Genomic DNA, 23,956 nt, shown 5'->3' on the forward strand with positions numbered 1-23,956 from the left:
TTTTAAAATTCATTTTTAGGATGTGAGCATCGCTGACAAGGTTATTGTTCATCCCTAAGAACCCTTGAGAAGGCCGCGATCATCTTCCAGAACCATTGCAGTCCATGTGGTTTAGGTACACCCACAGTGCGTCGGTCATGGTTTAATACAGCGCATTGGCTTGCTGAGATATTTCGGAGCGTAGCTAAGAGTTAACCATATTGCTGTGGACCTTCACATGTTGATCAAACTAAGTGAGGGTGCAGTACCTTATATACCCCCACATATCCTTCATCCCTCCAATCCTGGCTTCATGAGGAGCTTTGAAGTGCTGGATAATTGTAGCAACAACTGTAGCAGAAGATGAGATTGTGAAGTGGTGCGGCTGTGATACAGAACTCCATACAAGTTAAATGGCAAAAGCAGCATGCTATTAACCAAGCTAAACAATCCTGTGGGTTAGGTCAAAGATCTGCAGTCAATGGTCTCATGCAGCAAGACAGCAACAGCAACCACCTCCCTTCGCATTCAATGACATTACATTGCAGAGTGCCCCATCATCATTGTCTGGAAGAGTGTTGGAGTCAGAAATGATTTTTACGTTTGAAAAATATTTGGATAGGCATTTAAAATGCTATCAACTACAAGGCTACGGACCAAGTGGGATTAAGCTGGATGACTCCTGGTTGGCTGAGTGGGATTTGATTAACCTAGTCAGTGAACCGATGGGGGACACCACCACCATCCCCACCCCACCTACTCCAAAATCAATTCCATGGGAGAGGAATTGTATTGAGGAACAGTATTGAGTGCCCCTCAGGCATGTAAGTGACCACCACCTGGTCTTCCTGGACTCAGGACCTTGATGGCAGAGATCCCGACTATTGGCCTCCCAGCAGACGCCCACAGCTCCTTGTTGCTGTCAGTGCCAGCAGGAGTGGTGGCAGCCACAGATTGTGGAGGGACTGCAGGACAAGGGCGAGATGGGGATGGTGGGTCAGAGGCAAGGGCAGGGGTGTGGCTTTTATCACCCCCTCCCAACACTTGGTCCCTTAATCAGGCATAAAGTACCAGTTAAACAGGGACAACATTTTCTCACACATCTCTGCCGTATTGACAGGATTATCCTGATTATATTTTGTGCTACTGTGCATCATTATGGTTGTCATAAGAATGTGGAGGAGCTAGAGAGGTGTAACAGAAGATTTTTAAGGATGATGAGTTGCACAGGTTCCCCTTTTCTCTTGAAAAGAGAAGGAATTGGGTGACTGAATAGCAATCTTTAAAATGATGAAAAGTTTTGATAGAGTGGACATGCAGAGTGAAATTTAATTTCCCACCCCCTGCGAGACAAGTCTTGACAGTAAGATGGAGTGGAAATGTGCTCTCAAACATTTCCACTCCATCTGACGAAGGAGCAGTGCCCCGAAAGCTTATGGTATTTGCTACCAAATAAACCTGTTGGACTTTAACTTGGTGTTGTGAGACTTCTTACCGTGTTCACCCCAGTCCAACATGGACCTGTCAAGCTGAATTACTTGTTTCTGATCTGTCAATTCTCTGCAATAGCGATCCCAGTAGTGATCTTCTGTTAGATATTTTCCAACAGCACAGCTTCACAGCCTGTAATGCATTATTGCGATAGCTTTTAAGAGTGCAGCAGCCTTTAGCTTTTAAAAAAAACATAACAGCCTGAAGCTGTGGTAATTTTCCTTGTAGTTGCTTTTCCAAAATATTCATTCTGCTTTTGAAATTGATTGAAAACTTAGATAACTTAATATTCTGTTAAATGATGTGCTGGGAAATATATATGGCGGGATTTTCCAGTCGCGCTCGCCCCAAGACCGGAAAATCCGCCAGAATCGCCTAGGGGTGGGTGGGGGGAGGGGGTTACCCCAAAGATGTTAGGGTTCTGAAGACTGTGGAGGAACAGAGAGATCTTGGGGTCCATATCCACAGATCTCTAAAGGTTGCCAGTCAAGTGGATAGAGCTGTGAAGAAGGCCTATAGTGTGTTAGCTTTTATTAATAGGGGGTTGGAGTTTAAGAGCCGTGGGGTTATGCTGCAACTGTACAGGACCTTGGTGAGACCACATTTGGAATATTGTGTGCAGTTCTGGTCACCTCACTATAAGAAGGATGTGGAAGCGCTGGAAAGAGTGCAGAGGAGATTTACCAGGATGCTGCCTGGTTTGGAGGGTAGGTCATATGAGGAAAGGTTGAGGGAGCTAGGGCTGTTCTCTCTGGAGCAGAGGAGGCTGAGGGGAGACTTAATAGAGGTGTATAAAATGATGAAGGGGATAGATAGAGTGAACGTTCAAAGACTATTTCCTCGGGTGGATGGAGCTATTACAAGGGGGCATAACTATAGGGTTCGTGGTGGGAGATACAGGACGGATATCAGAGGTAGGTTCTTTACGCAGAGAGTGGTTGGGGTGTGGAATGGACTGCCTGCAGTGATAGTGGAGTCAGACACTTTAGAAACATTTAAGCGGTTATTGGATAGGCACATGGAGCACACCAGGATGATAGGGAGTGGGATAGCTTGATCTTGGTTTCAGATAAAGCTCGGCACAACATCGTGGGCCGAAGGGCCTGTTCTGTGCTGTACTGTTCTATGTTCTATGTTCTATGTGCTGGCGAATCTTCTTCGAAACTTCATGGGGAAGAGTTTGCACGGCAATTGCACAGAAGTGCTAACTTCCCCAGGGCAATTGCCCTGTGCTGGGAACCATCCGAAAATATGATTTAAATCGCAAACTTTGGATGCTTCCAAATGGGTGACATCAAAAGATACCCAGAAAACGTTAGAAGAATTAAAAGATTGTCGAACTTCTGGGTAACGATTGTTAAAAACACAAACCAACCCCTCGCTGGGGGATTTATCCTGCCTGCATAAAATTCCTCCTCCTTAACACCCCTGCCCCAGGGCAGGTTCAACCAGGCAGAATTGTAGAAAAGTTGAGGTAAATGATGGAGTGGCAACCTGACACTGATTGCTGCTTTGAGAAAGTTCAGGCCCATAATTTTGTTTCCCGTTTTGTGCCCAGAGGAGCTTTTCTGCAGTATTTGCTTTCTGCTTCGTACAAAGGTCAGCACTACGGTTTAAATTTTTACATTTCACCTTTGAACCACGTGAGGAAGGCAATGGGAAACCACCTCATGTATTTCTTTCCCTAGTAAGAAATCTCACAACATCAGGTTAAAGCTCAACAGGTTTATTTGGTAGCACAAGCCACTAGCTTTCGGAGTGCTGCTCCTTCGTCAGGTGAGTGGGATTTCAGTTCACAAACAGGGCACATAAATGAACCCAAGATCCCAGTTGGGATCTTCAACCGGGATCTTGGGTTCATGTCACACTATCTGTAACTCCCACGACTTGCCTGGGCTTGCAAAATCTCACTAACTGTCCTGGCTGGAGACAATTCACATCTCTTTAACCTGTGCTTAACCCTCTCTCCACTCACATTGTCTGTACCTTTTTAAGACTTGATTACCTGTAAAGACTCGTATTCCAACCATTATTTTGTAAATTGAGTTTGTGTCTTTATATGCCCTGTTTCTGAACTGAAATCCCACTCACCTGATGAAGGAGCAGCGCTCCAAAAGGTAGTGGCTTGTACTACCAAATAAACCTGTTGGACTTTAACCTGGTGTTGTGAGACTTCTTACTGTGTTTACCGCAGTCCAACGCCGGCATCTCCACATCATTTCTTTCCCCAGTCATATTGCTAATTGAAATTTGGAAATGCAGGCTCCTATGAGCAATGGAAGGAGATAAGGCAAGACTGCATCAAAGATGAAGACCTGCCCTTCAACTCCAGTATAATTTTTAACATATGTCCCTAAGCACTTCGGAAACTAAGACAAATAACTCAACCTTTTTGGGAGTGTTTGGAGAAGTGATTAAAATGGTCTCGAGGATGCGTGTTTTGAGGACTCTTTTGAAGTGGCCAGGGTGAGGTGAAGCAAAGGGACTTTGGCAGGAATTTAAAAGGAGTAGGGCCAAGATGGCTAAAGCTTTTGGTATCAAACGATGAAAGAGTTTGGAGAAAGGCATTGAGTTGAGAAGGCTAAAGGAAGTTTGACACTGAAGGAAGCTGTAGAGCAAAGTCATTGTGGAATTTGTAAATGGGTATGAGAATTTTAAATCCATCCACTTGGGGATACAGAGAGGGGATAAATAAGGGGATAAAAATGGTGCAGTGTTGGATAATTTGGATTCCATGATGAATAGAGGTTGCAAAAGATGTTGAAATTGAGTTTAGAGGTGGCAGAGGTATGCAAGTGTAGGTGAATAATGTTGTACAGGATAGGATAAGGGGGCTGAAACTCGCCTTTGTGTTGAATAGTCACCCAGTGTTGCGTGCAAACCATTGAAGAAATAGAAAGAAACCCTATAGTGCAGAAGGAGGCCATGTGACCCATCAGGTCTGCACCCACAACAATCCCATCTAGGCCCGATCCCCGAAACACCACAGATTTACCCCGCTAATCCTTCTAACCTAAGCATTCCAGGACACGAAGGGGCAATTTAGCATGGCCAATGCACCTAACCCACACATCTCCTTGGATTGTGGGAGGAAACCAAAGCACCTGGAGGAGACCCACGCAGACACGGGGAGAACATGCAAACTCCACACAGACAGTGACCCAAGGCCGGAATCGAACCCAGGTCCCTGGCGCTGTGTGGCAGCAGTGCTAACCACTGTGCCACCATGACGCCCCACTCTGAACATGCAGTCAGGGAGGGCAGGGGTTGAAATTGATGGCAGGGTTTCATTGGTTTTAACAAGGATTGTAAATATTAGCTTTGATCCTCCTGAGGAAATTCTGACTTACCTACAACTTAATGCCAGAGAGGCAGGTTGACAGAACTGGAGTAGTCTCGGGATTGAGAGAGGTAGTAATAGATAAGCAGAGTTGGGTATTGCCAGCATAAGGGAGCCAAGGTCATTATGGAAGAGGAAGGGTCAAGGGGAGATGATTGAGGTGGGAACTGAACAAGTAAACATTGACCAAGTTGGGACAGATAGGAAGGGGAAGTGAAGGAGGATGAGGTTGAATGATGTGGTGGTGAGCTGCTTTTCTGAACTGCTGCAGTCCATGTGGTGTAGGTACACCCACAGTGCTCCCTCCAGAATCTGAACAACTTTGAGGGAGAGGATGAGAACAGTTTTGGAAGGATAATAGATGGCAATGAATTTTCCCGTCTCACCCGCCACGGGAATTGGAGCAGGCGAGGGGAGGACCATGGTAAGGTCCGTTGACCTTGGGCGGAATTTTATGGTTTTGGGACGAATGCTGCTATAAAATCCCACCCAGAGCGTCTGAACAGAAGAAGCCATTGACCAACTGCATAAAGACTGGGGCTTGGAAAAATGCTTGAGGATCATAAGATTAGTGGAGAGGGGGCAAGGAATGGTCCTCATTGGAAAGATGACCAGGAAAATGGGAGAGAAGCAGCAGAGTAACAGGGGTTGGATTTAAGATCAGTGGAAGGGGGATGGTTTGAGAAATATACAACATTAACTTTATTAACTATATTTTGCTATCACTGAAGGACTCCAGTTATCTTTACTTAGTGGGAGGAAGATATAGGGCAGAATTTGTGTTGCATCAACCTCAGTTTTGCATTTATATTTTGCTACAACATATTAAAAAAAACCTAAGTTTAAGTTTATTTATTATTGGCACAGGTAGGCTGACATTAACACTGCAATGAAGCTACTGTGAAAATCCCCTAGTCGCCAGACTCCAGCGCACGTTTGGGTACACCGAGGGAGAATTTAGCATGGCCAATGCACCTAACCAGCACATCTTTCGGACTGTGGGAGGAAACCAGAGCACCCGGAGGAAACCAATGCAAACACAGGGAAAAGGTGCAGATTCCGCACAGACAGTGGCCCAAGCTGAGAATTAAACCTGATCCCTGGTGCTATGAGGCAGCATTGCTAGCCACAGTGCCACTGTGCCGCCCAACAGAACTACTTCTGTTTGTGAAGTAAGGGATACTATGGTATTTTCTCAGATGTTCACGCATATGATTTATTAAAGGTACAGTAATTGAACACCAATTTGTGAGGGGCAGGAACACTGCATCCATTTCCTTCATACTTTGGGAAGACCAGTATATAGGATAATGGCTGCTTCTGAGTAATTTTTATGAAGGGACACCCTGTTATTTGGATGCTGTTTAAATTTGGCTTGATTAGTTTGCCTCAGTTGATTCAGCATGTTGTTACCGATGCAGTACAGGGGAAAAAATCTTCCTAACCTGTGTGAATGACAACAGGACAAAATAGAACATTTTTGCACTTTGATGTGTAAATGCTGCAAAGGTTCCTTTAAAGCGATTGGTGGATTAGGTAAATGTGCTTGTTAGTGGATTATCCCTACACATTAGCACATGAGTGGCATAGTGACTGTGTGGAGTTTGCACGTTTTCCCCACGTTTGCGTGGGTTTCCTCTGGGTGTTCCAGTTTCCTTCCATACTCCAAAGATGTGCAGGTTAGTTGGATTGGCAGGCTAAATTGCCCCTTAGTGTCCCAAGATGTGTAGGTTAGGAGGATTAGCGAGGTAAATATTAGGGGTTATGGGATGGGGGGGTTGGGCTTGGGTGAGATGCTCTGTTGTAGAGTCTCTGCAGACTTGATGAGCCGAATGGCCTCTTTCTGCACTGTAGGGATTCTATGAATGCAGTATGTCACTGAATGGGGGATCAAGTTTGAACCCTACTGCACCAATAATGCTTTGTCTGTGACTCCTCTTCACTTGATGCCCAAACTAGCTGAGGTCCTGCAGGAAATGGGAAAATGAACAAAACTACAACCTTCCCTTGTACTTTAGTTCTGACGAGCCCAAGCCTGGTAGCTACCCGCAATCTTCCTCTGTTTGTTCAGTTGAAGTGTGCACCTGAGGAGTGAACACATTGAAGTTAAAGCTTTAACAAAAAATCACAATGGCAGCAATCTCTGCTATTGCTGGGGTGGTTTTCCTTATTGACCCTCTCAAAATGGATACGGTAATAATCAGTTTCATGAAAGCGAAGATGCCAATAAGATCTTCAGTGCAGTATAATTTGAAAGTTTCCCATTATCAGCCACATCTGACATGAAACTGCTGAGCACAAGGTTATTAAATATTGAAGAACGAACATGCCACCGGCTGTCAGGAATATTAAATTGTAGTCGTTGAGCTAAATAAAAATGTAATATTAATGGGATGTTTTGTCATTGTGTTGTTCATAAGGATCACTGTCCTACTGAGCAGGAGGAAAATTGGCTTCTCCGACACACTTATGTCTTCACAGAATATTTACAGTGCTGGAGGAGGCCATTCGGCCCATCAAGTCTGCAATGGCTCTCTGAAGGAACTTTTTACCCGCTCTCCGGTCTTATCCCCGTAACCTTGCACATTCTCTTTTTTCGGATAGCAATCCAATTCCCTTTTGAATACCTCGATCGAATCTGCCTCCACCATCCTTCCAGAAAGTTTGTTCCAGACTCCAACCACACTCTGGATGAACAAATTGTTCCTTACACCACTTCTACTCCTTTTGCCCATTATTTTGAATCTGTGCCCTCTATTTCTAGATGCTGCCTTGAGTGGAAACAGTTTCTTAAAATTTACCCTGTCCAAACCCTTCAAGATCTTGAATACCTCTAATGAATCTCTTCTCAGTCTTATCTTTAAGGACAACAGTCCCAACCCCTTCAATCTATCCTTATAGCTATAGTTCTTTATCCCTGAAATTATTCTTATGAATCTTCTCTGTAATTTCTCCACTGCCTTCACATCCTTTCTCAATATGGAACCCAGAGCTTGACACAGTACTCCAGACAGGAGCCTAACTGGTATTTTTAAAAGTTCAACATGACCTCCTTACTCTCGCACTCAATGCCCCAATTAATCAAAGCTAAGATACTATATGCTTTATTAACTGCTCTCTCAACCTCAACTGCTTCACTACTATGTAGAGTAGTGGTGGACAACCTGTGGCCCGGGGGACACATGCAGCCCACCAGGGTTCTGAGTGCGGCCTATGAAACATTTTGTTGACCGTTGCCACATTCCGCTGGCTTTCATCTGCTTGGATTTTTTCCTACCGGTACGAGTGAAGTGATGCACACACAAAGCAAGGGCACGTGAAGTGAGGTGTGTGCTGATTGCTCACCACATTGACTGTGAGAGCCGAACACTTCCTCTGCATCCAATCGAGTGTAAATATTTATTTTGTTTTTACAACTTGAAGTTGATGACTGTTCTATTAATATATGAATGACGAAGCATTTTCTATAACTTGCTATGAAATATTCGGTGTGTATTAAATGCATTCAATCTTATTCAGGGGTCATGGTTAGTGAAGAAGCCCAATTTCAATCTTACGGCCCACTGAGATGATGGAGGGCCACTCATGCTGCCCACTCACTAGCCTAGGTTGCCCATCACTGGGGTAGAGAATGGACAGCAGGACTTTGCAGATATTGAAGGATTTGATAACTAGAATACATTGAATTTGGAAAATGCATCCAATGCATATCTTGCCTGGTTGTTCGATCCAATTCAATAATAATTCCTTAATAATTGATAATTCCTTCAGGGGAGGCGATGGTATTATCACTCAATTATTAATCCAGAAACTCAGTTAATGTTCTGAGGCCCCGGGTTCAAATCCTGCCACGGCAGATGGTGGAATTGAAATTTAATTTTAAAAAAATCAGGAATTCAGAATTTGCTGATGATCATGAACTGTTGTCGATTGTCGGAAAAACCCATCTGGTTCACTGAAGACTCTTAGGGAAGGAAGTACGCCCGTCTTATCTGGTCTGGTCAACATGTGACCACAGCAATGTGGCTGACTCTCAACTACTCTTGGGCAATGAGTGATGGGCAAAAAATGGTGGCCAACCAGTGACACCCATGTCCCACGAATAAATATATAAAAAAGAAATCTTATAAGCAAAATGTTGATGAATCTAAAACAGTCGACAAGTAACAAAAACTAAACTAAACAAAAATAGTCACTACCTCTGCCAGTTTATTTCTTCATATTATCTTTTGCAGATAGCTGAAGATTAGTTTCCTGCAGTAGCTACTTAGAAAGATTTCTGCAGTTTACTTTTTGTAGGGCTGTGTAACCTTTTGGGGGAGAATGTGCAATTACTGATATTTCAGTGTATATTTCTTCACTGGTTTTACCTTGTCCAAGATGGTGCAGTTGTCATTTTAATTGCTGTAGGAAAATAATTGAAGGAATACATAAATATGCACCTCTTTCATCTTGCAATGCAAAACAAAAAATGATGATTGCAAAATTTGGCTGTGCAGCATCCGTATTTTTGGCACGACAGATGTTGTTGTGTGCCCAAAATACCATCTGTGCCATGCACGTACATTTCTCGTGCAGGCCATGCCAGACACCATCCTGATGTCTGTACCTGTTGCAGACAACCCTCTAGCTTCTGAGCAGGGCGCAGGCTGGCAATGCCAATGGATGTGAAGGTGAGTGTGGGAATCAATAACTTTGCATTGGGCTCTTTCTAGGCTGGATGTTGGAACATCATCTTCATCTTGCAGTTTGCTGTCTAATTTTGTGTAAGGGTGATGACTGAAGCCCTGTGTAGAGGAATGCATTGCCTCTCTCTTCCCAGAGAGAAGCAGGCAGAGTTTTGCTAGGATACTGGGCTTCCTCATGGAGGGTGACATTGGTTTCAGACACATTTCATAGAATCCTTAAAGTGCAGAAGGAGGCTATTTGGCCCATTGAGTCTAGACCGACTCTCTGACAGAGCATCTTACGAGGCCCATCCCACTGCCTTATCCCCGTGACTCCATGCATTACTCTGCTAATTCCCCTAACTTACACATCATGGGACACTTAAATGGGCAAGTTAGCATGGCCGAACCACCTAACCTGCACATCTCTGTGAGGAAACCAGAGCACCCAGAGGAAACCCACACAGACACGAGGAGAATGTGCAGACTCCACACAGTCCTCCGAGGCCAGAATTGAACCTGGGTCCCTGGATTTGTGAGGCAGCAATGCTAACCACTGTGCCACTGTGCCAGTGCTGGATGTAAATTCAGAGAGGTACCGCAACTGCACTGGGTTCCACTTGCTATTATACAACAGTTCCATCCTTTAGCGAGCCTCTGTTTCTGACCATTGTACTGCACTCTGTCGGGAAAAAGATACAAATGTCTGAGGACACGTACCAACCAACTCAAGAACAGCTTCTTCCCTGCTGCCATCAGACTTTTGACTGGACTTACCTTGCATTAAGTTGATCTTTCTCTATACCCTAGCTATGACTGTAACGCTGCATTCTGCACTCTCTCATTTCCTTCTCTATGAACGGAATGCTTTGTCTGTATAGCGCGCAAGAAACAATACTTTTCACTGTATGCTAATACATGTGACAATAATAAATCAAATCAAATCAAAGAGAAATAATCTGAAGCAATTTTTTAAACAAACCATCCAATATTCCATTCAAAAGTCAATGAATCAGCCTTGTACATTCCCTTGGTGTCTGTTTATATGATGATTTGTCTTCAGCCACCAGAAGCTGCATCATTGTGGGATCAGTCACTATGGTAATAGAGTTGCCACCGTGTCAGTGCTGGATAGGGTGACCTGCAAACTCTGCACAAAGGCCTGTGTGTGCAAGTTGGCACTGGACTCCTCCATGCTCCTTGATGGTGAACACAGGCATTCAGGCAGGCCTACCAATCCACTGAGCATTTCTGCCTGCATACCCATCAACCCTTTTTCTTGTAGGCTGCCCCATCAGATTCCTTCCTGCAGTAACAGAACCCACCAGCAAGTTGACATCTGCTTTACCCTTTCCCTCTGCCCTGGCTGTAGGTCACTTATGCCCAATGCCGCATCACATACAGATCGATCCCACCTCTAAGCCCCTGTCAGTTTCTCCAAGGACAATGCTTCATCACATTCAGTCTTTTGTTGTTCTTACACTTTTTTTGTTTCTACACCACTGCCAGGGGAGGTTGCAGTTATTGGGTATCTGAAAGAGGAAAGGCACAAGGCTGGGCAGAATGCATTACCTTCCAGCGAAGAGAGCGGGGGAAAGCAGGAGTGAAATACTTACATCATTGCAGCTTGTGAATCAGAGGGGATCGTGAGATGAGGGGGACCTGGTTGATCTTTCTCTATACCCTAGCTATGACAGTAATACTACATTCTGCACCCTCTCCTTTCCTTCTCCCCATGTACTCTAGAAACAGTATGCTTTATATAGTGCACAAGAAACAATACTTTTCACTGTATCCCAATACATGTGACAATAATGAATTAAATCAAATCAAAAAAGTGTAATGTAAGAAGGAAGAGGATTTTGTCGTAGTATACTGCCATCTTGGATCCCTTCAACTCTGCCTCAGTCGTAGCCACTGTAATGTTGACAAGCACTGTTTCCTCCATTGGAGTAAGGACATGCAACCATACCTGTCCAATGCCAGTTGCCTTCAGTTGTCCTGCAAGGGAAAGGGAAGTTTGACAGTCTGTATGCTGCAGTCTGTCTGGGTGATAGGCCTGTTGTGGATTAACCTAGCAGCATGTGCCAGCTGTGAGATGTGAGCATGAGACTCATGGCGGGTGATGGGAGTCTATGAATATTTGGCATCAGTCCTGATTGATAGAGATTATTGGTAGGTGAACAAAGGGGAGGCGGTGCATTAAGCAATGTGTGTGAGGCTGGTGGTAGAATGTAGCATTTGACGACATAAACTGACCGTGACTACTCGTGTGAGGTCATTGAGCTTCTTTCAGCATTATAAGCAGTTCTCAGGGTTAGACTGCTGTCTCACTGACTGTCAGTTTGTCTGGGGGACCTTCTGGTGCCTTGTGGATAGGGGGCATCTTGCCTTCTATTGACCTCCTGCACCAAGTTCTCCAGTGCAGCTTTAGAGAAACCTGGTGTGCCCACACTGTGTCATGTCACGCCATTGCTTTGTCTGAATCAGCTCAAACCGACTTCTAGAATGACATCCAACTGCTGCTCAGTTAAAATGGCCCTCCCCTTTATGCTGTTCTGGTTGCAAGCCAGCTTGAATTGGTGCCAGCCTTTCATGGTTTTGTTCACCCCCCGTCCCCTCCCCCTCCCCAGTCAGATGCAGCCACACACCAGTGTGCAATCTGCAAACATGTAAATGAGCAGACAAAGTTTGCATGCTGCCTACATTGGAAGCAATGGGCGTGGTGGGCTAATGGTGCATCCCTTCTGTTTTCGGGGCCTCGGGGAACTCCGCTCCCCAGATGCTCCATCACTTGATCTGAGTTAAAGTGATGGTCAGTGAATGACAGATACCCCAGACTGTGGAGGAGAATCCTGGATTCTCAGTGCTATCAGCCACCTCCTCCTGGGGAGTGGACAATGGCTCGGAGCAAATCCAGTCTTTACCGCGCAGTGTGCGGATTAATATTCTGTAAATATTCACCAGTTAGGCTCAGACAATGAGTAATAGTCACTTGAGCAAGTCACTGGATTCCCAGCAGCATCCCATCATCTGTTAGTAGCTTCAGGACAGATGGACAGATATCTTGGTTTTAAATTTAATTGGCATAATAATTAATATAGTTGGTTGGTTCTATTGGCATATTAATGAATATAGTTGGTTGGTTCTAGGGTGAGGTGTGTACCAGCTGGATCCTGGCGTGAGACCCTAGCTATCGTTCTGAGGTCGGTAATCTCTTTTCTGTTATGCTTCCCGAGTGAGGAAGTTACGCTGCTGTTACATAGTCTAGAGATTCACTCCCCTTTTCTTGTGTGTTGTACTATCTTGTTTCCTACTCATTCGCCCTTAATCTGAATCGTATTCCGTGTTTTTAGACCGTGGCCCCGCTGTAAATATATACATGCTGGGGTAATAAGGGAAGCAAGGAGCGAGGGAGGTTTCCACAGCAACCAGCAATGATTCAGAAAGACACTGAGAGTTTCTACCCCAGGCTGTCCTTCAGCTCCAAGCAGCTGCTCAGTCGCCTGGCCAATGAGCGAAGGGTGACATCATATTGAAATGAACGCCAATGACATTATCTGATTTGGGCTCAGCCAATCATTCGGGGATCAATAAATGACAACTTTGCCTGGGGAAGATCAGGGCAGCAGTGGAGGGCTGAGGATTTCTCTGAGCGAGGACTCGAGAAGCTGGGGCGAGAGGAAAATGTAAAATAAAAAGCCAGCAGCCTGGATGAGCTTGAGGTCTGTTCTCAAGGGGGGAAAAAACTTGGTATGCAGTGGAGGTGGAAAAGGTTTAGAATGGCAAGAATGGCATACCCCCCATTTACAGGTAATACTTGTGTGTGTGGATTTGCATGGCTTTATTATATTTTTAAATCTCACTTGGCATAGGTTTATATGCAGAGGCTACTGCCAAACCCGTCTGCCCATCCCGAAAACAGCATTAATAATGAGAATGACATGTCGACAAACTAGTTTTCTTCCCCCCCCCCCCCCCCCCCCACCTCTGCATTTTGGCTCTTGGGTGCAGTCAGTTGGGTTTTTTCATTTTCTCTCTCTCTCTTCCTCAGTCAAGTCTGCACGAGTGAGCTTTCCATTATGACAAATAGAAGTAAGCTTTTAAAAATTCATGCTCTTGAAATCCTGCACCCTTTCTCTTCCCATCCCCCGTCTCTCTCTCTCTCACTGTGCCTTTTTACCTGCACGCCAGGGACTTATTGTGTTGGGTGCGTTTACGGTATAAATGTATTCACATTTGTGCAGTGGTTATCGCAATGTGTTTTCTGACAGTTAATGCAGCGATTGAGTGGACGACAGCATTAGCGAGTGGTGTAATTAGTCATAGATCATTTTTTTTCTTCCTCCTTTTTTTCCTTCCGATTTGAGCTTTTGTCATTGCTGCACGCTGGGGCATTCACCGTGTTTAACTATTTAAATACCTTTTCATGTCTGAGTGATTCTCTCTTTCTTTAACCCCCCCCCCCCCCTCTCCTCAACCAGTTCCTATGTTAATAACCCCGCTGTGTTGGTTGTGCAGAGAGAAAGCAAACAGTTGGTTTTGGATCGCAGCAAATGGATTACTGAATGATGCGTTAGTTTTTTTTTCGCAAGAGCTTGCCATCTGCAAGGGAACACATGAGCTGGCCATCAAGTCATGAGTCCAGATGGGAACTGTGCAATAGTGCAGAGCATTGTCGAAAATTGGTGGAGGAAGGGGCGAGGGAATTGTCCCTACCACTCCCCCAAAAGGGGGGCGGGTGGGGGGGAACTTTGAGCATGTTAGAATAAAAATAATAGCAAGCAGCAGCTAGTAATCGAACAGTTGGATAATGGAAGCCTTACCTTGGTTTTGTTGTACAATAATCCCAGCTGAAGCATAAATAATAATAACGTTGATGGTGAAAAAACAAGAAGCAGTCAAATCATAGAGAAACTGAAGAAGGAAGGAAGGAGTTCATCAAGAAACACTTCATTTATTTTGCATTTGATATCCTGAGGTAACTTCAGTGAAAGCCCATTAAAATGAAATAAATGCACAGCGAATATGGAATTAAAAGAGGCTGTGCAGAACCAGAGATATTGCACAGAAAGAAAGGAAAAAAATTGTACTCTTCATTCTGACAACAAATGGCACTGATCTTTCTGAGGGTGCTCTTTATATTTTGTCAATTCAAATTTGATATCCTGACCACACTCGGCTTGCAAGATGGCTTTTAAAGTGAATGTGTAATGAGGAGAGGTGGTTGTGTGTGTGTGTGTGTGTGTGTGTGGAGTGAATGGGGAACCTCACAGGCCACTTGTTCTGTGTTTCTTATTCTTGCATGTCACTCCCCAGCAGGAGTCACTAAAGACTAGTCTGGAAAGGGAACTTTCGATGCTTTTCCTATTCCAAGGCCCAGGGATGGAGGTGTTGAGGAAAGTTGTACTGCACTCATGACAACCAGGGTCAAATCTGGAGCCACCTTTGTCAGAATGAGTTCCACATTTAGCTGCATATGTCACAACCCAGCCATTAAGCCATCAGAGGTGCTCCTCACTTTTTTTCTTTTGGGTTAATTTTTCTTCCTAAACCTTTTTTTTTGGTCTTCCCATTCAGTCACAGATGTTTGGAAGGAAAAGAGGCAGTCTAATGTTTCTTGTCCACTACCAGTTTAGACCATCAAATGACAACTTTGCCTCTATTCTTTTATCTCTGCTGTTGTCCCCTTTGATATCACAGCTCCATGATATGTATAAAATTCTGGGCAGATGCTGAGAGGCTATTTTCCCTGGCTGAAATTTCTAGAACCAGGGAACACCGTTTCAGGGTGGCAGTTTAGGACTGAGACGATAAGAAATTTCTTCACTCAGCTGGTTGTGAATCTTTGGAATTGTCTATGCCACAAAGCTGTGGAGTTTGTCATTGGCTGGAATTTTACCACCATGGGAATCAGGATGGACAGTGGAAAAGTCCACTTGACTCGGATGGGATTTTACAGTTTCGGGACGGGTGAGGCTGCAAATTCCTGCTTGTTGAGCAAGACTGAGATTGATGGCATTTTTGGACACTGGAGGAATTGAGGGAGGGATATCAGGACACAACAGGAATGTGGAGTTGAGGAAGAAGAACCATGATCTTCTTGCATGGCAGAATGGGCCTTCTCTGATGGATGTCTCAGAGGGTAGTGAATCTCTGGAATTCTCTGCCCATTGAAGTGGTGGAGGCTTCCTCGTTGAATATGTTTAAATCACGGGTAGATAGTTTTCTGATCGATAAGGGAATTAGGGGATATGGGGCGCAGGCGGCTAAGTGGAACTGATTCGCTTCAGATCAGCCGTGATCTTGTTGAATGGCGGGGCAGGCTCGGAGAGCCAGATGGCCTACTCCTGCTACTATTTCTTATGTTCTTATGTGTTCCCCTGTTGAACATTTTAGAACAAGAGGTCATAGGATAAGGAGTGCCAGAATTAAAACCGGAATGAGGAGGAATTACTCACTCAGAGGGTTATGAATCTACCCCAGAGAGCAGTGGACACTGGAATACTAAACAAATTTGAGGAGAGAGGTTTTTAATTAGTAGCTGGATGAAGGGTTATGGGGAGCAGGTAGGAAGGTGAAGATGAGATCAGCCATTGGGATGGCACAGTGATTAGCACTGCTGCCTCATAGCGCCAGGGACTTGGTTTCAATTCTGGCTTTGGGTTGCTGTCTGTGTGGAGTTTGCATGTTCTCTTGGGTTTCTTCTGGGTACTTTGGTTTCCTCCCACACTCCAAAGATTTGCGGGTGCAGTCAGTTGGGTTTTTTCATTTTCTCTCTCTCTCTTCCTCAGTCAAGTCTGCACGAGTGAGCTTTCCATTATGACAAATAGAAGTAAGCTTTTAAAAATTCATGCTCTTGAAATCCTGCACCCTTTCTCTTCCCATCCCCCGTCTCTCTCTCTCACCATGCTAAATTGCCCCTTAGCGTCAAGGAGACTAGCGGGGTAACTAATGGATAAACAGAGAGATCCACTATTTGTTGGAGTCCAGGTCTGAAGCGTCCAAGTTTAAGTAACCCTAACCTATACAAAGCCAGATATGATCTACAGAGATCCAAGCTGGAGTCCCAGCCTAGCCATACAGACCCCTGCTGACTATGGCAAGGTCTGCAAGACATAACAGGTTACAAGATGAAGGCGTGTAAAATCGCTGGCTCCAACGCACCCCTCACTGAGTTCAATGCATTCTATACCGGTTTTGAGCAAGAGGTCAGTGAGATCACGCTCTCCACCCCAGAAGCCTCAGATGAACCTGCGTCCGAGGTCACCATTGCAGATGTCAGAGCAGCTTTCTCGAAGGTCAAACCATGGAAAGTGACTGGCCCGGATGGGATACCCGGAAGAGCACTCAGATCTTGCGCAGACCAGCTAGTGGAGTATTTGCTGACATTTTCAACCTCTCTTTACAACAATCTGAGGTCCATATCTGCTTCAAGAAGACGACCATCATCCAGGTACCAAAAAAAAGCCAGGCAGTGTGCCTTGATGACTGTTGTCCGGTGGCTCTGACATCCATCATTATCAAGTGCTTTGGAAGGTTAGTCAATGCACAAATCAATTCCAGCCTCCTGGATTGTCTGGATCCACTACAGTTTGCCTACTGCAACAACAGGTCCACAGCAGATGCCATCTCCCTGGCTCTGGAATACTTAGATAACAAAGACACCTATGTCAGATTCCTATTTTATTGATGACAGCTCAGCCTTCAACACCATTATTCCTACGAAACTCATCTCCAAACTCCGTGGCTGGGGCTCAGCTCCTCCCTCTGCAATTGGATCCTGAACTTACTAACCCACAATCAGTAAGGATAGGCAACAACATCTCTGATCATCCTCGACTCCCACAAGGCTGTGTCCTCAACCCCTTACTATATTCCTTGTATATTTGCCTATGTGGCCAAATTCCCCTCCAACTTGATTTTCAAGTTTGCTAATGACACCACGTCGTGGGTTAGATCTCAAACAATGTTGAGGCAGAGTAGAGGAAAGAGATAGCCAAACTGATGCAACAACATTGATCCCTCTTTCAATATCTACTGATGACTATGAAATGATTGTCAGGGGGAAAAACCCACCTGGTTCAGTAATGTCCTTTTTTTACGGGAAAGGAAATCTGGCCTATATCTGACTTCAGATCCACAGCAACGTGGTTGACTCTCAACTGCCCTCTGAGCAACTAGGGATGGGCAATAAATGTTGGCCAGCCAGTGAGGCCATGCCCCATGAATGACATTTTAAAAAAGTCAGTGAAACAAAGGAGATAGTAATTGACTGCAGGATATGCCCCTGTCTACATCAATGGGGACGAAGTAGAAAGGGTCGAGAGCTTCAAGTTTTTAGGTGTCCAGATGACCACCAACTTGTCCTAGTTTCCACACACCCGCCCCCCCCCCCCGCCCTCCCCTCACGAGCTACACTCGTCTGTCAGGAAAAAGATACAAAAGTCTGAGGACACATACCAACTGACTAAAGAACAGCTTCTTTCCTGCTGCCATCAGACTTTTGAATGGACCTACCTTATATTAAGTTGATCTTTCTGCACACCCTAGCTATGACTGTAACACTACGTTCTGCACTCTCTCCTTCTCTATGTACTGCATGCTTTGTCTGTATAGCATTCAAGAAACAATACTTTTCACTGTATACTAATACATATGACAATATAAATCAAATAAGTGGGGATAGGGCCTGGGTGGGATTGTGGTCGGTGCATACTCAATGTGTCAAATGGCCTCCTTCTGCACTGCAGGGATTCTACAAAGGTATATATTGGTGGAGCTGAATTGCCTATTCCTAGTTCTTGTTTTCATGCTCTTACTTGAGATTTGGAGCTTCAGTGTACTTGTAAGGGGCCCTCCACACAAGTATAGTTTGCGCTCAGCTGTTACTTTGATTGTGAATGGTAGATGCAACTTAAATATTAGGAAAGGGTTGAGGTTTTAATCTCCTGTTCAGGAATTTAACCATTTTAGAATCTGCACCGAAATGCCATGAGGTTGAAGGAAAGGAAAGCAAAATGAACTTCAATATTTTACACCGTGTAAAAGAACTTTAATGTCCAATATGAATAAAAGCAAAGTTGAGATAAAATTGTGACCTGAGAATAGCTGGTGTGGAAAATATTGCAAAGCAAATTGTGGAAAAATAATATTTGAACTGGTCAGAATCTCCATTTTGGGGATCCAGAAATTTTATATTTGAATCTGTGTATCCAAAAGGAAAGTCATGTATTCTAGGCTAAGATGCTGCAGGGTATTTATTTACCTGGGCACATCAAGGATTTTACTGTGTTTCATCTTGTCAGTAATAAGGGCTATATTTTGGCAGGGGAAATGGGACTAGGGAGGCGAGTTTGTTTAAAGGCCCACCCCTGACAGGAACCAGGCAAAGCTTCCCATTTTGGTGGGGGTGAGGGATTGTTAATTGGTTAGTGTTTGGGAGTGACAGCCAATTCGTGCCTGGAGGTAGGACGCCAGCAAAAGTAGGCCACATTGCGGCCTGGCTCAGCAGGCTTTGTCATGGTTGCCCACCGTGCTTGCTTTTTTTTTTATGAACATGTCTTCAGATGCCTAGAATAGAGTAGGAAAACATTATTGAAACTTCATCACTGGAGTGGACGTTTTTCAAACCTTTCATGTTTTCTATGTTGCCCCCATGTTTGCTGATCCTGTTCCTGATGGGAAGGGACTGTTTAGTTTTACATAGCTGTCCAGCCCCATGAAAACTTTCATACCCCAGAAGGGCAGTTCTCAAGTAACTGCTTTGTCTCAAATGCGCCCAATTAGTAAAGCAGGCAACTTCACTTGCCTGTCTTTACCAAAAATTGGCATTCACTGGAGTGCAGACAGGACATGGGCCACCTTGTTTTTCAGCCATGTCCACTCCAACTGAATCCCAACAATGAAAATTTCTGCTCCAAATATTTGTTTGACAGGTGTGATGGTTCTACATTTTAACGGTGACTATAACTTGAATTTTGTTCTTTGACCATGCATTTCTTCTGGTCAGCATAGCTGAGATACTCTGCATTAAATTTTCTCAAATCTTTTCAGTTGGTGCGTGGTTCCTTGAGTGATGTAAGTTTGTATGGAACACAACAGCTGGCTCTGAAGAACCAAAGCTGTGCAACATGCACCGACTGCGTTTTGCAATCTTGCTCAAGTGTAACTGGAACCATGTTGATGTCTTTACACAAACCCTTCTCATTTGTGCCTACTTTCACTTTGAAGTGTTTATTGTTGGATGAGTGAATTTGTGCACTACCTTTCATGTCCTCAGGATTATAGCACTTTTACTTTGAACTTTATCTCCTGCTATGGTCTCAATAATGGTGACTTGATCTATATGTCCAGTTATAATGGAAGGTGCCAGCAGGAATGTGTCATGCTGTAATCACGAATCATGGCCTAGTGTTGTTATTGCTTGACTATTCATCCAGAAACTCGCCTAATGTTCTGGGGACCCGGGTTCAAATCCTGCCATGGATGGTGGAATTTGAATTCAATTTTTGAAAAAAATCTGGAATTAAGAATCTACTGATGACCATGAAACCATTGTTGAATGTCAGGGAAAAACCCATCTGGTTCATTTAAGTCTCTTTTAAGGAAGGAAATCTGCCATCCCTACCTGGTCTTGCCTACATGTGACTCCAGAGCGATGGCAATGTTGTTGACTCTCAACTGCCCTCCCAAGGGGTGGACAAATAAATGCTGACCAATCAGCAATGCTCATGTCCCATGAATGAATAAAGTGCTTTTATTTTTTCTTGTTGGAATTTATAATGGGGGAAAATAAAATGATTATGACTGTAAAATGGTGTGCACTCTGGATCAACTACCCCCACCTTTTTAAACTTCTTTGCCTGAAAGGAGAGGCAGCAGTGTATTGTCCAGAGACCAGGGTCATCCGCTGAGGACCCAGGTTCAAATCCAAACACAGCCGATAGTAAAACTTGAATTGAATTAAGTCTCATGCCCATGAAACGATTGTCGTTTCTTTAAAAAAAAACCTCTGGTTCACTAATGTCCTTTTTTTTTGTAGGGAAAGAAATCTGCTGTCCTTGCCTAATCTGGCCTACATGAGTGGGGTGGCACAGTGGTTAGCATTGCTGCCTCACAGGACCTGGGTTCGATTCCCAGCTTGGGTTACTGTCAGTGTGGCGTCTGCACATTCTCCCTTTGTCTGTGTGGGTTTCCTCCCACATGCTGGTTTAGGTGCATTGGCCATGCTAAATTCTCCTTTGGTGTACCCAAATAGGTGCTGGAGTGTGGCAACTAGGATTTTTCATAGTAACTATTGCAGTGTTCATGTAAGCCTACTGTGACACTAATAAATAAACTTGCATGTGACTCCAGACCAACAGCAATGTGGTTGACTCTTAAGTTCCCCCTCGAGCGATGATTTTTTTTTTGGCTCAGCCAGTGATGCCCATATCCCATGACGGAATTTAAAAAGAAGAAAGCTACACTTGGCCTCATCCCTTTGAGCAGCACCGGACAGTGACTTGTGACTTAATTAAAACATAAAATAGCGCAAATATGTCAGCATCTGAAAAGAGAACACTATTAACAAGCTTGTGATTCAAGAAGCCTCACTTGGGGTTGATTTCACAGATCACAAAGTATGGATGAGGATATAGGCTAACTATTATCATTCTTCCTTATAAATACATGGTATGCTAATGAAAGTGGCTACCGTCATCTGAATAATTTCTGAGTTTGTGCTTCCCTAGTCAGACAACCATTCCTGGTATTATCGCTCTTTGCGCATGAGGAGCTGTTTCCTGCCATTAATCTTCAATTTGCATTTTATATCCGTGTGCCTGCAATCATTGTGTACAAAATGGAAAAAAAACCTCCAAATATTGCAGAGACTTTCACATCTCTCAAATGCCTCAATCTGCTTTCCAGCTTATTAATTACTTTGAAATGAAATCGCTACTTTATGCTCAAATATGGAATCGATATTCACAGCAATTCAAAAGCGGCAGTGAGGTGACTGGCTAATTTTGGTGGTGCTGCTTCAAGGGACAGAGGTTGGTTAAGGTTTCCAATCAACTCCCGACTCTGTTCAAATAGTGCCATGAAAGATGTCCATATGAACAGGCTGATAGGAGCTCACGAGGGGTCACGGGCTCAAGCTGAGAGGGGCGAAGTATAACTCAGACATCAGAGGGACGTTTTTTACACAGAGGGTGGTGGGGGCCTGGAATGCGCTGCCAAATAAGGTGGTGGAGGCAGGCACGCTGACATCGTTTAAGACTTACCTGGATAGTCACATGAGCAGCCTGGGAATGGAGGGATACAAACGATTGGTCTAGTTGGACCAAGGAGCGGCACAGGCTTGAAGGGCCTGTTTCCTGTGCTGTACTGTTCTTTGTTCTTTGTTCGGTTTCCTGAGTAGTGATTACGAAGTGGAAAGGGATTGGCAGAAAGATTGAGAACCAGAGTTTCAAGGTAATTTGGTAAAAGAACCAATGGCAATATGAAGAAGAACTTTCTTAAACAGTACGTGTATAAATGTGGAATGTGCTGCCGAGTGTGTAGTGGTGGCGGATTCAGTCATGGCATTCAAAAGGGAATTGGGTCATTATCTGAAAAATCATAAATTGCAGGGCTAAGAGGGAAGGCAGGAAGTGACAGGTAAATTGCTCTTGCAGAGAGACCACCAGTCAATTGGATACAGCACAGTAGAAAGCCAATCTAATTCCATGATGTTCCCATATAAGCTGTCTTTGTTCTAAGTAATAGAAGCCACAGGTTTACAACGTGCATTTGCAAATTGTACATGGTACACATTGTTACCATACTGCACAGGTGGTGGAGGCAGTGAATGTTTATAATGGGGTACCAGTTAGGCAGGGTGCACTGTCCTGGATGGAGTCAAGCTTCTTGTATCTTAGGAGCTGCACTCATCCAGGCAAGTGGAGAACATTCTGATTTTGTGCTCTGTAGATAGTGAACAGGCTTTGGGAGTCAGGAGGTGAGTAACTTGCTGCAGCATTTCTAGCCTCTGATTTGCTCTTGTAGCCACGGTATTTATAAAGCTGGTTCAGTTCATTTTCTGGTCAACAATAATAACCCTATTGATCGTGGGGATTCAGGAATGGGAAAGCCACTGAATATGAAGGGGAGGTATTTAGATTCTCAAGGTGGCCATTGCCTAGCAGTTGATAGTGTAAATGTTATTTAATAGCCCGTGTCTGAGTATTGTCCGCATTACCTGAGGAGCTGTGAATCATAGTGAACACTATAATCCTCAACAAACATCTCTACTTCTAACCTCCTGGATGGAAGAGTGATCATTGATGAAACAACTGAAGATGGATGGGCCTATGATATTAATCTGAAAGTCCTAGGGCTGAGATGATTGACCTCTAATCACCCCAATCATCATCTGTTAACTCGACTCGAGCAGTGGAAAGCTTTCTGCTTATTCCCATTGACTTCAATTTTGCTGAGGCTCCTCGATTGCAAATACTGCCTTGATGCCACGGGCGGACACATTTCCCCACCTCTGGTGATTAGTTGATTGTGGCAATAAACATAGACTCTTTAGTGCAGAAGGATGCCATTCGGCCCATCAAGTCTGCATTGACCCACCTTTTTAAAAAAATCTTGCCCAAGGCCTATCTTTGTAACCCCACATTACCCCGCTAATCCCCCTAACCTACACACTAAAAAACAATTTGGCATGGCCAGTACACCTAACCTGCACATCTTTGACTGACCCGTGGTAGGGAATTGGAGCACCCGGAGGCAATCCATGCAGACACAGAACATGCAAACTCCACACAGTCAATCACCCGAGGCCAGAATTAAACCCAGGTTCCTGGCGCTGTGAGGCAGCAGTGCTAACCACTGTGATTATGGGCAAAGTGGAGAATGTGGGCAAAGGTTGGGCTTTGCTGGGGAGGCAGGTGGGGGCTGAGGTGTCTCCTGATTCGCCTGGCCCACAAACATTGCTTTACAATGCACGCTGTTGGGTCTATTTGCCCTGTCTCCAGTTAGCTGCTGGGTTTCTTCTAGCTGCACTGTGAAGCCTGATTTCAGTTTTAAAATGGGAGTGTCCCTGCTTCCTGAGAGTGAGACACAGGCACGTGTTTCAATGCACCATTGTAAAGATGACAGCAGGTTGGGGGACACATTGAAAAATGTTTAAAACATAACCACAATCAGAACACGGGCTTTATGTCAATGAAGATTTGAGCTTCACACACACACACTCAAGCTATCTCCAGTATCCACAATCTGATATTAGGGGAGGATTTGCAGGGAGAAATCTCAAACCAAATGTCACCTCAAGAACTTGGAGTCACTCGATTCATTAGAGTTGAATATCATCAGCTGTTGAGCTAAATATTTGTTCTGAAGTTTTTAAATATCCAGTGTGACTGGAAAAGAACTGTCAAGTGAGTGCCCCAGTGTACTAACAGTGGAAAGAGCTCTAAAGGATTTAGAGACTCAAGACACCCAC

The 23,956-nt window shown here is 44.4% G+C and overlaps 1 protein-coding gene across 6 annotated transcripts in view; it reads left to right on the forward strand.

The window, feature by feature from the left end:
• Positions 1-23,956, forward strand: part of LOC144493066 (serine/threonine-protein kinase PAK 3) — a 240,624-nt gene that overhangs the window by 93,193 nt on the left and 123,475 nt on the right. For 2 of the 6 annotated variants that reach the window (XM_078211927.1, XM_078211933.1), the window contains exon 1: positions 13,056-13,290. The exons of the other annotated variants lie outside the window; for them this stretch is intronic. The gene's annotated coding sequence lies outside the window, so the exon portion shown is untranslated. Of the gene's footprint in view, positions 1-13,055; positions 13,291-23,956 lie in introns of those variants that run through there. 6 annotated transcript variants of the gene reach the window in all.

Source organism: Mustelus asterias, chromosome 4 (assembly GCF_964213995.1).
Source record: "Mustelus asterias chromosome 4, sMusAst1.hap1.1, whole genome shotgun sequence".
In the NCBI taxonomy this organism is placed as follows: Eukaryota; Metazoa; Chordata; class Chondrichthyes; order Carcharhiniformes; family Triakidae; genus Mustelus; species Mustelus asterias.